This window comes from Phocoena sinus, chromosome 1 (assembly GCF_008692025.1).
Source record: "Phocoena sinus isolate mPhoSin1 chromosome 1, mPhoSin1.pri, whole genome shotgun sequence".
Taxonomy (NCBI): domain Eukaryota; kingdom Metazoa; phylum Chordata; class Mammalia; order Artiodactyla; family Phocoenidae; genus Phocoena; species Phocoena sinus.
In genome coordinates this window covers 147,300,815-147,316,504 of record NC_045763.1, presented here as the reverse complement: position 1 = coordinate 147,316,504, position 15,690 = coordinate 147,300,815, and the positions used below count along the sequence as shown (strand labels likewise).

The 15,690-nt window shown below is 43.7% G+C and overlaps 1 protein-coding gene across 11 annotated transcripts in view; it reads left to right on the top strand.

Moving 5' to 3' along the window:
- Window positions 1-15,690, top strand: part of HHAT (hedgehog acyltransferase) — a 361,867-nt gene that overhangs the window by 220,108 nt on the left and 126,069 nt on the right. The window lies entirely within an intron of this gene.

Below are 15,690 nucleotides of genomic sequence, written 5' to 3'. Positions count from 1 at the left end.
AGCTAGCTCCCTTTGATAGCATGGGCAGGAAGGGCCTCTTGGAGGCGGTAGGTGACCCTCGGTAAGAGAAAGGTGAGTGGGAAGAGGCTTCCAGGGGAGATCTGAGGCTGGACTGTTTCAGGCAGAGGGAAGGGCAAGCTCCAAGGCCCTGAGATGGGAAGGAGCCCCTTGAGGAATGGAAGGAGGGAAGCCCGTGGGGCTGGAGGGTGTGGAGCAAGGAGCCAAGGGTCCGAAATGATTCTGGAGGACGAGGCGACGGCCGGACGGTGAAGAAGAGCAGGGTCTCTTTTAGATGCGGTAAGAGCCATTGGAGGGTTTTCAGTAGGGGTGTAACAGGTCTGTGTCAGGCTTAGCTAGGAATTTAGTGAAATTGTGATCTTTGAACCTCAGCCATTACCATGCTGCTCTACCGTGAGCTGGAGCTTGGTGACCCAGGCCTGTCCATGCTCCTCGGGGAAGTTTCTTTGACAACCAGCTGCTGTGAAAGCTACTCTGTGTTGAGTAACAGTAGCCCTAACTATCCTTTAATTTCCTTCTGTTTACGTTTGCTTGGTGTGTTGTAAAAGGTGTGATTATACATGTGGACATGAACCTGGAGGCAGTTAAACGATGGTGGAACCTGGCAATAGGCATTTGGAGACCGTGGCTTGGCTCTGGGAAGCCCACCTGGGGTGGTGTTTGTAGCTTTCTCATGGGGACAGGTAACCATCTTGCCTCGTGAGCTCTTGCTCCTTCACTGTGGAGTCTCTGAAGGTCCAGTTCTTAACCCTCCGTGCTCCTGTCTTTGTGCCGCTCCCCTTGGATGTCGGCCACCCTCAGGACAGGAGGCCTCCTCGATCTAAGTACAGCGCTGGTCCCCCACCTTGGGGCTGCCTGGAGGAGAACTCCATCTGGTTCGCTCATGAGAGCTGTTGCATAATGAGTTGGTATATTCTCCCCTCATATTCTCGGTTGGTACATTCTCAGTTTTTGTCACAGACTGAACCCCTTCCTGGCTTCCTCCATCACAATCACTGTCCAAGACAGCATTTCTCTTCCCCCAGACTCCAACACCTGGAGTGATTTGTAGTCTTTTCCTTCCCTTTGTAGAATCTTAGGATGGAAGAGCCTCGATGATTAAGCCTCACATTACAATACTTTTCAGTTCTTAGAAGATTTCTCAGATCCACTCTTGCTTCCTTCCTACTGCTGCCACTTCTGAGGAAGAACTTTCCAGAATTGTTCATCTTCATGGCTGTGCTTATATCGAGTTTTTTAATTAGAAAATCCAGATTAAAAAAGAAAAGAAAAGAAACCCTTCACGCTGCAAGAGTCGAAATGCATAATTCACTTCCCACCATACATAGCTTCTATCAATATAGATGTTCTGGTGAATAAATGTATCCTTTAAAAAATTGAAAAGAGCCCCTGGTGAATTAATTGAGAAAAGTTGCAATATAGAGACATAATTTTAAGTGTACAAAGCTCTGGGTCAGGGAAGGATGCTGCTGAGTGGGATGGGCTGTAAAATCCATGGTCCAAACCAGTACAGATGGGGTATTTATTCAACAGGGCATTTGTTAAGTGGTGGTGGTGTTGCCTTTTTTTTTTTTTTAATTTATTTATTTCAGTTTTGGCTGCTTTAGGTCTTCATTACTGCCCGCGGGCTTTCTCTAGCTGTGGCGAGCGGAGCAGGGGCTTCTCTTGTCGTGGAGCACGGGCTCTAGGCGCGCAGGCTTCAGTAGTTGCAGCATGCGGGCTCAGTAGTTGCGGCTTACGGGCTCTAGAGCACAGGCTCAGTAGTTGTGGCGCACAGGCTTAGTTGCTCTGCAGCATGTGGGATCTTCCCAGACCAGGGCTCGAACCCGTGTCCCCTGCATTGGCAGGTGGATTCTTAACCACTGCACCACCAGGGAAGCCTGGTGCCTTTTTAAAAAATTATTTTCCTAATTTCTGACCTGTGGGGCTTCTGCACCAGGTAGAAGCCAGAAACTTGCTTTCCTTTGTCGTAAGAGTCTCCTCCCCTCTCTTTAGCTTTTACTGAGAATGGCATGTGGAGGGAGGGGGCCGTGGAATGCATTCTGGTGATCCTGGCAGCAGTGCCGTCCAGCGTGGAGAGGCAGATATCTGGCTGGCCGCTCCCCTGAGCCCAGTGGCAGGCACAGTAGGGTCCCCGTCAGAGCCGTGGTGGTGTGATTTGACAACAGTACCTGACTGCACAGCCTCCAAGCCTGGCTTTGAGACCCTCTCTCAGAGATTGTGCAAACTGCTGATCCTTCCTTAATCGATTCCTTTCCTATTAAAACTAACCAGAGTGGGTTCTGTTATCTGCATCTAAAGTATCTGATGTAGCTACTTACCCAGGGATGTTTGGGATGTCTCGCTCAGCAGGGGGAGTACATGATCTTTACTTGGCTTTGCCCATGAGCCGCATCGATTCCACACTCCAGATTTAAATAAAATTGCAGTTATTTTTGCATCAGTACCAGAAGCAGCCTGTGAAATGGAAAGGGCATTGGATCAGATACAGAAGGCCGTGGCTCCAGCCTGCCTTGCTGCTCTCTCGCTGCAGTGATTTTATGCACGTCACTTCTCCTGTTGGGGGCCTTAGTTTTCTTCTTTGTAAAATGAGAAAATTATACCTGATAAACTCTAAGGTCCCTTCCAATCTCGGCAGCCTCTGATGAGCGCTCTGGTGTTTTTATTATTAGCGAGCCGCTCCTGTTCAGATCTGTGCTCTTTAATACAGCAGCTACTAGCCACCTGTGGCTATTTAAGTTTAAATGGTTTAAAGTCCGACAAAATTACAAACTTTGTTGTTCCTTAGTTGCACTAGCCACATTTTAAGCTCTCATCTCGGACAAGGCAGATATAGAACATTTCCATCATCACGAACATTCTCTTGGCCCACACTGGTCTACCTGTTAATGCCAAGTGTCTTCTTCCTTTGTAGAGGTGCTGGGTGTTCAATTGTATTTCTGCCTGCTTAGTTGCAAGATCAACATCCATCTTATTAGCCATTCAGCTTGCCCCAAAAGGAACTCCTTATCCACTCTTACCCGCTCCCAACCTCCCCTTTGTCCCATCCCTACTCTCCGCCCATCTTAGGGATGGCTCCCCACCCATATTAACCAATGCAGAAACCTTGGGGTCGGTCTGGAAATGCCCTTCGTCACCACCCTTCACGTCCCCCATCTTGGTCCCTAAGTTCTGTCAGTTCCTCCTGTTACATATTAACGGAGCGTGCCCTATTTTCCTCATTTGTACGGTGTGCACCGTAACCGAGGCCCCTCATCTTCCGTTTCCCTTCCATTGTGAACCTCACTTTGACTTTCTTCCTCATTCCGCCTGTCCCCTCAGTTCAGCCATCGAATCGAAACACAGTTTACAGACAAACCAACAAAAGGCAGTTTTAATCAGCCATTTTCCTCCCTCCACCGCCATGTATTCAACTGCCTTTTCCTGACTTAACTCTTAGCCCCATGAGCAGCCGCGTTAACTTTTCTGTTCCCTGAACAAGACTCGCTCCTTAATTTTCTTCTTTCTTTTCGTGCGTGTTTGCTTCCCTCTTCCCATATAAGCCTTCTCAGCACTGGGTGCAGAGGTCATGACCTCTCTTGCAGAGCCCTTGCTGGCTCCCCTGGAGGAGTTAGGTGCTCCCCCTGGGGCGCTCTGCCGTCTTGAAGGTCACGGGTGGTGGCTTGGGGTTCAGGCTCCGGTGTTGGGCTGCCTGGGTTTGAATGCTGGTTGCATCACTGTTGATTCTGTGACCAACTTGACAGCTCTGTGCTCGACTTTCCTCATCTATACAATGAGTATTAGTAATAATACCCAATTCCCAGGCTTTTTTTGAGGATGAGGTGACATTGATATATTTAAAGTGCTTAAAATAGCACTCAGCGTGGAGTAAGCACTTAATAATTGTTCATTGTTGTCACCATCATTATACTTCACTTGACTCCTTGTTCATCTGCTGGGGTGATAGTAGACTGAATGGCAACACCAATTTTTTGTTTTTAAAGAGAAATCTAGGATGGTGCTTTCTCTTCGGTCTGATGATTGACATGTAAGCTCCGTGAGCTTGCTTTCTCCTCCATTTTCCTTTGAGCACCTGGCAACAGATGGTGTGTCCACAGGATGGACGTGAACAGGTGGAGTTGGCTGTAGCCCAAACCCAAGCCAGCTCTGGTACTTACTAGCAACGTGACTTGACTAGCAAGTGTTTTCATATCACGGCTGCCGTTTCCCCATTTGTGAAATGCTGCTATTAGGAGGAAAGTCGGGCACTTCAAAAACATGAGTTAAATCAAGCAAATCAATACCACATGGGTGAGATCAATCATTCTAGATGCAGGGATCCACTCATTTATCATCAGATCATTTTTGTACCTACTGTGGGCTAGAACACAGTACGAAGCAAATAGAGACATGGCTCCTGCTCTCATGAAGCTTAGGGTTTGGGAGCAGAGAGCTGTCTGTGGGACGTCATACACGTTTGTGGACAAGTATAGTAGCCAGTAGTGCCAAGAAGGAGACACATGGTCCTACAAGTGCGTGGGGCACTTGACCCAGGAGTGGAACGGGAGCTCCCCGGGGGGAAGGCTCCCCAGGAGGCAATGCTGAGGTGGAGGGAAAAGTATCCTCAAAGAGCAGGGTGCATTCCAGGAGGAAGGACAGAAAGAAGGTCCTAGTGGTTGAAGCGCAGAGTGACGGGGGCACAGGCAGGCTGGGAGGTTGTCCTGGACCAGGCCATGCAAGGTCTTGAGTGCTGTTTGTTGTTGTTTTTACTTTTGAACTGTACGCCCTCCTCCTCGCTCTCCTCTGCATTGATTCAAGTCCTTGGGTGGTGAGAATGACCACCTTAGCCTCTGTATGCATCCCTGCCTCTCGCCTCACCCTCCTCAAATCCACCCTCTACTCTGCCGCCACAGATGCCTCAAAATGTAGGTTGGGTCCTGTCATCTGTTGAAATCCGCCTGAAGCTTTCTCCTCATCAGGCCATACAAGCCCTGTGAAGGTCTGACCTGCCTCAGCTCCCACCACTTTCCCTCCTGCTGCCCTGGCACCAGCCATAGTCACGCCGAACAGTGTCGCCCTAACTGGCGATGCTCTCTTTGGCTTTTATATCCTCTCCTGAATGTTCTTCCCCTTCCCCTTTGCTTCCAGGCTGTTTCCTACTCAACCCTTCAGTCACAGGCCATCCATCACCTCTTCAGAGTTGCCTCCTTGCTCTCCAACATGTAACCACAGCCTCTTGTGATTTCTTTTTCCTCACAGCTCTTACCCTGCCACGTCATCATGGCACACTTCCTGTCTCCCCAGAGAGGCAGTGAGCTCCATGAGGATCATTTGTGGTGTTAATTTTGTCTATCAACATCTCCTGAGACAGGACCGTTAACTGGGGGGGGAGGTGTTGATATGTGTCGGTTAAAATAAGCTCCACTGAATGCTGTTTGAAAGATCAAAGTCAGGCAGGGAAACAGCCTAACTGTCCACCAACAGAGGAATGGATAAAGAAGATGTGGTACATTTATACAATGGAACATTACTCAGCCATAAAAAAGAATGAAATAATGCCATCTGTAGCAACATGGATGCAACTAGAGATTATCATACTAAGTGAAGTAAGTCAGAAGGAGAAAGACAAATACCATATGATATCACTTATATGTGGAATCTGAAATATGGCACAAATGAACCTATCTATGAAACAGAAACAGACACACATAGAGTACAGACTTGTGGTTGCCAGAGAGGTGGGAGGGAAGGATGGACTGTGAGTTTGGGATTGGCAGGTGCAAACTATTATATATAGAATGGGTAAACAACAAGGTCCTACTGTATAGCACAGGGAGCTATATCCAATATCCTGTGATAAACCATAATGGAAAAGAATATAAAAAAGAATGTACATGTGTATAACTGAGTCACTTTGCTGTACAGCAGAAATTAACACGCCATTAACACAACTATACTTCAATAAAAAATTTTAAAAGAATAATCAAAGTCAGACTCAGATTCTAAGCAGTAACTTGGAAATGGGTGACCAAAAAGTTTGCTGGGAAAGTGTAGCGGTAGTTAAAAATTACTTACGCATATGTATCCTAACACATCTGAAGTCCTCACTTAGACAATGGAATTGATGTACTGAAGGGAAAAAACCTTCAGTAGAAAATGCATAGTGTAGCCTATTAATTAATGTACTAGAGTGGGAGAAGCTTTATCACTAATATGTCAATAATACTAATAATACCAACATTTAAAATGATGAAAACTTTTATATCAATTAGAGAAGATCCATTTGCATTCAGAAAACCTCTACCCAAATGAGAAGAACGTGTGAAGGGACAGTCAGCGAGCTGGGAGTTGGGTATACCCTGCAGTCTGTAGGAATGAGGAGCTGCTGATGTACCAGGGAGGAGGTATGATGCTGTGAGTCAGGGTAGCGATTTTCTTCTCCATCATTTCTTTTGGGGGATTGTCAAAATCCTGATGTGCTCGTGGGAATATGTTACTCCTTTGAACATGACCTGTTAATAAGTGCAGCCTTGGAACCTTGGGGATGTTTCCAAATGTTAGTCAACATACAAGATCAAGGTCTGTTGCAATGAGGATGATACGTGCTGTTGAGTTGGTGGACATCAGACAGAACATCGAAGCAAGCACACCTGTGAGGAAAGGGGTCGACTTGCTATGGGGGAGGGGCTTGGTAGGGCACCAGCCTAGTACCAGGAGATCAATGTTTGCCAGGAGTTGGGTACAGTTTGCTTCCTAAGTAGAGTGGACATTTGCTTCATCCTCTGGCGACTCAGTAAGTACCTTTTGGACATCCTTCTGGCTTGGGGAAATGTCTGGCCTTCTGAACTCTACCTCCTCAAAGTACAAGTCAAAAAGTCACTTTCTGCATCTCCCTGGCAGCCAGTACCAGAATATATTACAGGCTCTGCCAGTCAGATGCATCAAAGGGGTGACTTTGATTCAGAAGGCAGTCAGGAGAGGCATCCCACTGAAGTGTTTCTCGAGAGGGTGCTAGTAGCATCTGCAGTAGGGTCTGCAGGGGCTTTCTGGTGAATCTGTCATCTCCTAGCCTGATTCACTGGTCCACCAGATGTTCTGTGACCTAATGTCCTTAAGAAATTTCGATTCTGCTTCAGTTATCTAGAGTGCCTTCTGTTGTTTGCAACTAAAAGCTCTGAATGATATGGGAGACTATATAAATGGACGTGGCCAAGGCAGCTCTGTTCTCACAGCAACTCAGTACTGACCAGAGACCATGGGGATCTTGAGGAAACTGGATACAGTTTCATGCTTTTGGTTGTGCTGCCAATTCAAGGTGTTTCTGGTGTAATGCGAGGCATACAAACTTGAAAAATCTCAGGTTATATAAAATGGCACACAAAAAGATAACAGGACTTACGGAAAAAGAGAGTTGGGTAGATCACCCCAAATCTATGAAACTCCATCCAGAGCACGAAGAAAAACAACAAGCCTAATGAGGATATCGGCTCAACTGGAAAGTCACACTGAATTACTAAGAAATAAATATTCTAGGGAGTATCAGCCTTTACCTTAAAAGGTGACGGTACCTTGATGGAAGGGGGGGATAGAGACTGCTGAGTTCTGAAAGCAAGGTTAGAGGGGGGTGGGGAAAAGTGCTTGTAGGCTTTACACAGATTTGAGTGATGACTGAGATGGATGGCTCTGGATCCTTGTTTTGTGATGTTCTTTTACACTGCATCTTCGAGAACTGTGCATTATGTCTGTCTGTGACAGAGCATGAGGCTCTACTAGGCTAATAGGAAAAAGGGGCGGGATGAATGGGTACCTGGTACAGTAACGTAATCAGCTCTGTTAGTGAGTTTTGTGTTCAGATGCTTTTACTTGGGGCTGAGTATTAACAAGCTAAGAAAAAATTACATATAAACAGACACCGTTTGTGCTTTGTATGGACGTTGTTCTCCTATTTACCAATGACATATGGACTATGGTATTTAGGGAAACGTGTGCTATAGTAGATGAGAGTGTATTTGAGAGTGTTCCATAAACCTGAAAATATGGAAGACGCTTGGCCTGTAGATAAAGGGACTGTGGGATAAAGGATCCCCAGCATTATTTAAGAGGAGGAACCCCAGGAGAAGAGTAGACTGTCTTATTGCTGAAGGCAAGAGATATGGCCTGGCATAGAAGTTAGAGGCACAGGCTGTGGACAGACCACCTGGATATGAATCCCTCCTCTCCCATGTGCTAGGTCTGAGCCCTAGTTTGATCATTTGTAAAATGGAGATAATAAGGCTACTGCCTTAAATGTGTTAATGCATGTGAAATACTTGGGGCAGTTCCCTAAATGATGTCCATTGTTGTTGACTTCTCATCTATCCGTCTACGATCCGATCTGCTTCAAGGGTAAGGAGAAAGCTCGCGTGAAGTACTTCTCACTGGGTCTAACATGTAATAGGCATTCGGTCCACATTTGTTGAATTTGGATCCAGTGAGAAATATCCACATAGACTGCAACCAGCACAGTTTCCTTTCCTCCTCCTAAGTCAGTGTGGACACTGCTTACTGGCAAGGACTGGATGATCTGTATTGAAAGGACAGATTCAGGAGCACATTCTGGACTGGCGGGCTGTGTGTGCATCCCGGGTGCTTGAGAGTACTAACATAAAATCCCAAGGGAAGGTCAGACCTTCAGAACAGAGCCTGAGTAGAAAGAACTTTGCCTCCAGCCTGATTTCAGTTGCAACCAGGACATTTCAATTAAAAACACTTTAGATGCTGGAAGCCACAGCGTCTGTTTCTAATTGAAAGGTTATTTGCAGACAATATGTTCTTCATAGAGTGACATTTGTAGGTGTTTATTAATACAGAGTCTATTGCAGTAAAATCCATTTTGGAAATGGAAATAGATAATTGTTTTTGAACCTTTTAATCATTTTTTAAGCCAAACAGTGAACTGGAAAGCATTTAGCCGAGGAAGTGCATCTGATTACACAAGCAAATTATTCGGTTGGGATGGGATGCAAATATATGCTGTCTCCTTCTGTTCTATCAGGGTAGGCAGAGGGGAGAGGTTCCTCATTTTATCTCCAGGTTCTGTGACATTTTTTACTCACATCTGATGCTTTAGAGGCCCGCGATTCTAGTCCTGGCTTTTCCATTCATTTCATGGTCTTGGGAAAGTCACTTTGCGTTTCTGGGCATCAGTTACTCATCTGTAAAATACCTTATGATTTAAAAGGTCTCTTCTAGCTCTGACCATATGTGATTGTAGGATTCTGTGCCTTGGTGAAAGTGGACAAATTCCTGTGAGCACTTGAGCCATCCAAGAACACTGGTCTCCTTGATGCCCCAGACTGGAGTTAAAGATACTAGATCTTCTGTTTTATTCAGCACCATGCATAGAGCTCCTACTGTGTGCAGAGCACATTAAGGCCAGTGAGGGGGCAGAAGAGTAAAAAACTGCTTAAATTTCCTGTGGTCTAGTTGCAGAGGGAAAGCAAACATCTATAACATAGTCAGGAAGATTAAGCCGGTTAGAAATGCCAGTGCTCAAGCTTTCCCAGTTGTTGTGGAATATGGAAGGAAGAGTGTCCTAGTGGGAAATCTGGGGAATTGGACAAATTCCTAAGGACAATATTTATAACTGAATGATGGGACTTGGTTTTCTGCTCTCTTTGCTGAGCCAAATCTAAACTATTTATTTTCTTTCTTTTTTTTTCCTATTTTTTCAAAATTTGAAGTATATTTGACTTACAATGTTGTGTCAATTTCTACTGTACAGGAAAGTGACTCAGTTACACACATAGATACATTCTTCTTTTATATTCTTTTCCATTATGTTTTATCACAGTATATTGAATATAGTTCCCTGTGCTATGTATTAGGACCTTGTTGTTTATCCTAGACTATTTATTTTCTTTCTATCACTTTTTTAAATATAGTTGGGTGGGTCTTTCTCCCTTCCGCTTTTCCTTGAGTGTTTGAAAAACCCATGGCATCTAGTATAGCGCTTTGTTTAATATAAATGACTTGAATGGTGGAATGCCCGCCCCCCTGCCCATCCTCACCCTGGGGAGGACTGGGTTAGATGATCTATGCAGAAGAACTTGGTACCCTTGTAAAATATCGTTAAGGTTAATTACCAGCCCGTTGTTCTAACCCACTGGGTTGTAATCTTGTGGGGACAGGGGACTGGATAATGTGGCAGTCGGTTGCCTCTTGCTGTTTTCTAAGGTGGAAGAAATGTGCCCTGCTTTCAAGGATCTAAGAGAAACAGATATATAAAAATAATCGATGTTTCGTAGCTGATGATTCTCTGGACATTGGCTGGAATCCCTGTGGCTGGAGGAGGGAGAAGAGCAGGAAACCAGTCAGCTTAGTGTACAGAAAGCTCTGTCCACACATCAGGCATCAGACCTGGACTGGCCTTTTATAACAGAAGCTACTTTGAGGGATGCACTTGCTGATGTGTGTGAGGGTCTGTATCTCCTTATGCTTGCATCTGCATGGGAAATACAGCAAAGGTTTTGGTTGGTTTTTTTTTTTTTTTTTTTGGAGGTGGGGAGAATCCCTGTGTCTAGCATACCCACGGGTGTATTTCCAAGAGCCAAAAAACAAAGACACAAAATAAACAATGTTCCAGATCAAACCAAAGTGACAACCACAGAAAACATGTAAAAACGCTAAGAGCGTTGCAACCAGTAGCATTACACCCCGTGGTTCTGAATTACAGAGCCCAGAAGAGCATGTTGGCAGTGGGCGTTGAGGTCTCGAGGCTAATTCCAGCAATTACTTAGCCAGCAGCCAGCTCCTTGACTCAGAGAGCTGCTGCAGAGAGGCCTGGAGTACCGGGCGTGTCACGTCCAGCCGTGCCTCATGGGTAACTGGTCTCGTTCTCTTAAAGTGGCAGAGTTTTTAAAAGATGTCTTCTTCCCTTTAACTGGGGAAAATACTTTTAGAGCTTTCGTCAGGTAATCACCAAAGCCACTGCCGTTCAGTATACAGATACCTATCTGAAGGCGCTGAGACAGCTGTATAAATGTAGCCCATTCCCGCACGCAGACCCACACTGTCCACCACCCATGCAGCCCAGAGGTTCTGACTCCTGTTGGTTCAAAGCTGCTGCTGGTATTCTGAGGATGAGTTTCGGAGCATCTTTCCGGTGCTCTTTCAACCCCGTTTGTCTAATTAGACAAAATGTGTCCTGTTCGCCCCAGTTTCCCACTGGGGAACCCAGCTGTCTGCTGTTGTTGTGTGTGTCTACCCCAGTCATGCTGGATTCGGCACCACTTTACTGCTGGTGGCCTGGGGGCTTTTAGTGATTGTGTGTCTCTCCTGCACTGCATCACCTGATGGGAAGACCAAAGAGGGCAAAAGCTGTCCTTTCCCATTTCAGCTGGAGAAGGATTTGTGTGTTCTAATCAACAGAAAATTAATGTAGCTGGGGCATTCAGATAAGGGATGTGGTGCTAATACAGGTGATCGGGAGAGTAGCAAAGGCCTCTGTCAAATAGCTCCCCCAAGAGCTACTGTCTAAATTGGACCCTTGCTAAAATATAAAGCAGGATTTCTCAACCTTGATACTAGTGACATTTTGGATCAGAAACATCTTTGTTGTGGAAGGATGCCCTGTCTACCATAGATGTTTAGCAACGTTTCTGGCCTCTAGTCACCTAATACCAGTAGTAGCCTCAGTTGTGACAACCAAAAATGTCTCGAGACAGTGCAGAATGTCCCTGAGGGTGGGGTCAGGAGACAAGAATTGCTCTTGGTTGAGAAACTTCTATAAAATAAAATACCATGTCTGGTTTTGAACTGTACCTAAAGAGGATGTGAAAAAAAAGGTGGCTATAAGGGCTGCAAGTTTAAAATGATGTCTGCCTCTGGCTTCTGATGCAGCCTAACTCATTTACCCATGATGATGTCTGGAAAACACTGGAAGAGATGAAAATAAATACTGGGAAGTAGGGCTGGAATTCAGCTTGTTGTCAGAATCAATGAGAAATTTCCTTTAACGTGGCACACAGAGCTGGTCTGAAGAAGGAACTCGGTGGCTCCTGCATACGGTGTCGCCCCTCTCCTGGTATCTGTTCCACCAGTTTGGAAACACGTGGTCTGTCCCCACCAGAAAAGTGAACTGCCCTCCGCCAGTCCATAGCTGTTGTATTTTGTCCCAATACAGTTATTCTGTTCCTCCTCCCTTCATAAGCACCTCTCTTTCTGCATCAATATGGAGACTGACTCTGATGGTAATAAGTTAAGTAGGCAGGAAGTGGGAGATGTGGGATTGGACTGGCAGTGGTGCATTTCTGCTGGAGGTGAGAATGGAGACAGAGGGGCCCTGCCAACACATCGGAAATCATCATTTTAATGTGTCCTATTGGTTGGTTGATTGGATGAGCAAGGAAATGGACTGAGGAAAGATGAGCCATATCAGAGAATACCCATTAGAAACTGGAAATGGACTGGGTGCTGACACCTCGTTATATTCTTCACGTGCATTGCCTGAGAAGGAGCTCGGACTCTTGTTCGTTTAAGAAGACAGAGAACATCCTGAGGGTCATCTTTTAGTCTTGTTTGTGGTTTCCTTTGCTGTGTAAAAGCTTTTAAGTTTCAGTAGGTCCCATTTGTCTATTTTTCATTGTATTTCCAGTACTCTAGGAGGTGGGTCAAGAAAGATCTTGCCGTGATTTATTTGTAAATAGTGCTGCAATGAACATTGGGATACATGACTTTTTGAATTATGGTTTTCTCAGGGTATATGCCCAGTAGTGGGATTGCTGGGTCGTATGGTAGTTCTATTTGTAGTCTTTTAAGGAACCTCCATAGTGGTTCCATAGTTTTTTAAGGTTCTCCATAGTGGCTGTATCAATTTACATACCCAGAAACAGGGCAAGAGGGTTCCCTTTTCTCCACACCCTCTCCAGCATTTATTATTTGTAGACTTTTTGATGTTGGCCATTCTGACCGGTGTGAGGTGATACCTCATTGTAGTTTTGATTTGCATTTCTCTAATGGTGAGTGATGTTGAGCATCCTTTCATGTGTTTGTTGACAATCTGTATATCTTCTTTGGAGAAATGTCTATTTAGGTCTTCTGCCCATTATTGGATTGGGTTGTTTGTTCTTTTGATATTGAGCTGCATGAGCTGCTTGTATATTTTGGAGATTAATCCTATGTCAGTTGCTTCCTTTGCAAATATTTTCTCCCGTTCTGAGGGTTGTCTTTTCTTCTTGTTTATAGTTTCCTTTGCTGTGCAAAAGCTTTTAAGTTTCATTAGGTCCCCTTTGTTTAGTTTTGACCTTATTTCCATTTCTCTAGGAGGTGGGTCAAAAAGGATCTTGCTGTGATTTATGTCATAGAGTGTTCTGCGTATGTTTTCCTCTGAGAGTTTTATAGTGACTGACCTTACATTTAGGTCTTTAATCCATTTTCAGTTTATTTTTGTGTATGATGTTAAGGAGTGTTCTAATTTCATTCTTTTACATGTAGCTGTCCAGTTTTCCCAGCACCACTTGCTGAAGAGGCAGTCTTTCCTCCATTGTATACTCTTGCCTCCTTTATCAAAGATAAGGTGACCATATGTGCATGGGTTTATCTCTGGGCTTTCTATCTTGTTCCATTGATCTATATTTCTGGTTTTTGCCAGTGCCATACTGTCTGGACTACTGTAGCTTTGTAGTATACTCTGAAGTCTGAGAGCCTGATTCCTCCAGCTCTGTTTTTCTTTCTCAAGATTGCTTTGGCTATTCAGGGTCTTCTGTGTTTCCATACAAATTGTAAAATTTTTTGTTCTAGTTCTGTGAAAAAAGGTAATTGGTCATTTGATAGGGATTGCACTGAATCTGTAGATTGCTTTGGGTAGTATAGTCATTTTCACAATGTTGATTCTTCCAGTGCAAGAACATGGTATAGCTCTCCATCTGCTTGTATCATCTTTAATTTCTTTCATCAGTGTCTTATAGTTTTCTACATACAGGTCTTTTGTCTCCTTAAGTAGGTTTATTCCCAGGTATTTTTTTCTTTTTGTTGCAGTGGTAAATGGGGGAGTTTCCTTAATTTCTCCTTCAGATTTTTTATCATTAGTGTATAGGAATGCAAGAGATTTATGTGCATTAATTTTGTATCCCGCTACTTGACGAAATTCATTGATTAGCTCTAGTAGTTTTCTGGTAGCATCGTTAGGATTCTCTACATATAGTATCATGGCATCTGCAAACAGGGACAGCTTTACTTCTTCTTTTCCGATTTAGATTTCTTTTTCTTCTCTGATTGCTGTGGCTAGAACTTCCAAAATTATGTTGAATAATAGTGGTGAGAGTGGGCAACCTTGTCTTCTTCCTGATCTTAGTGGAAATGGTTTCAGCTTTTCACCATTGAGAATGATGTTGGCTGTGGGTTTGTCATATATGGCCTTTATTATGTTGAGGTAAGTTCCCTCTGTGCCTACTTTCTGGAGGTTTTTTTTTATCATAGATGGGTGTTGAATTTTGTCAAAAGCTTTCTCTGCATGTATTGAGATGATCGTATGTTTTTTCTCCTTCAGTTTGTTAATATGGTGTATCACGTTGATTGATTTGCATATATTGAAGAATCCTTGCATTCCTGGGATAAACCCCACTTGATCATGATGTATGATCCTTTTAATGTACTGTTGGATTCTGTTCGCTAGTATTTTGTTGAGGAGTTTTGCATCTATGTTCATCCGTGATGTTGCCTGTAGTTTTCTTTCTTTGTGACATCCCTGTCTGGTTTTGGTATCAAGGTGGTGGTGGCCTTGTAGAATGAGTTTGGGAGTGTTCCTCCCCCTGCTATATTTTGGAAGAGTTTGAGAAGGATGGGTGTTAGCTCTTCTCTAAATGTGTGATAGAATTCACCTGTGAAGCCATCTGGTCCTGGGCTTTTCTTTGTTGGAAGATTTTTAATCACAGTTTCAATTTCAGGGCTTGTGATTGGTCTGTTTTATATTTTCTATTTTTTCCTGGTTCAGTCTCGGAAGGTTGTGCATTTCTAAGAATTTGTCCATTTCTTCCAGGTTGTCCATTTTATTGGCATATAGTTACTTGTGATAATCTCTCATGATCTATTAATTTTATAGAAAGTAATTTTATGGGTCTTTTTTTGAGTGATTAAGTGCTGTAAGAATTTTTTAGTGGTTTTCTTCTCTTCATAGTTAGAAAGAGTGATTAGAGCATCTTTTATATTACATGGCATTTTTCCTTTCAACAGTTGTATGTATTTTGTATTCTTTGCTCTTCTCCATATAGACTTTAATCAGAATGGATTCATTGTGTGCTATAATCTGCTATTACCCTACATCATGAAAATGAGTTATTTCCATCTCTGAAATATAATGCTGAATGTAATATATAAAAAAGTAAAAGGCAATATAGTTTTTGTTGATAGATATCGAGTTGTTGATAGATGCGAAGTCTGAATATAATTTACTTCATCTAGGGATTTCTATATATAAAAAAATAATATTTAGCCATTGAAAAACAATTCCGTTATAAAAAAAAGGCCACATCACGCTACAGCTCAGTGCAAGAGCAGACCTGTAAGGTGATTTATTGTAAGAAACAGGAGAAATATTTTTTAAATTCTTTACTCAGAATGAAACAAGAAGATGGTGGTATATAAGAAATAGGAGTGGTAAGCCATACATAGAGGAGAAGAAGGGAAGAAAATGGAGTTAGGGGAAACAAGAAAGGA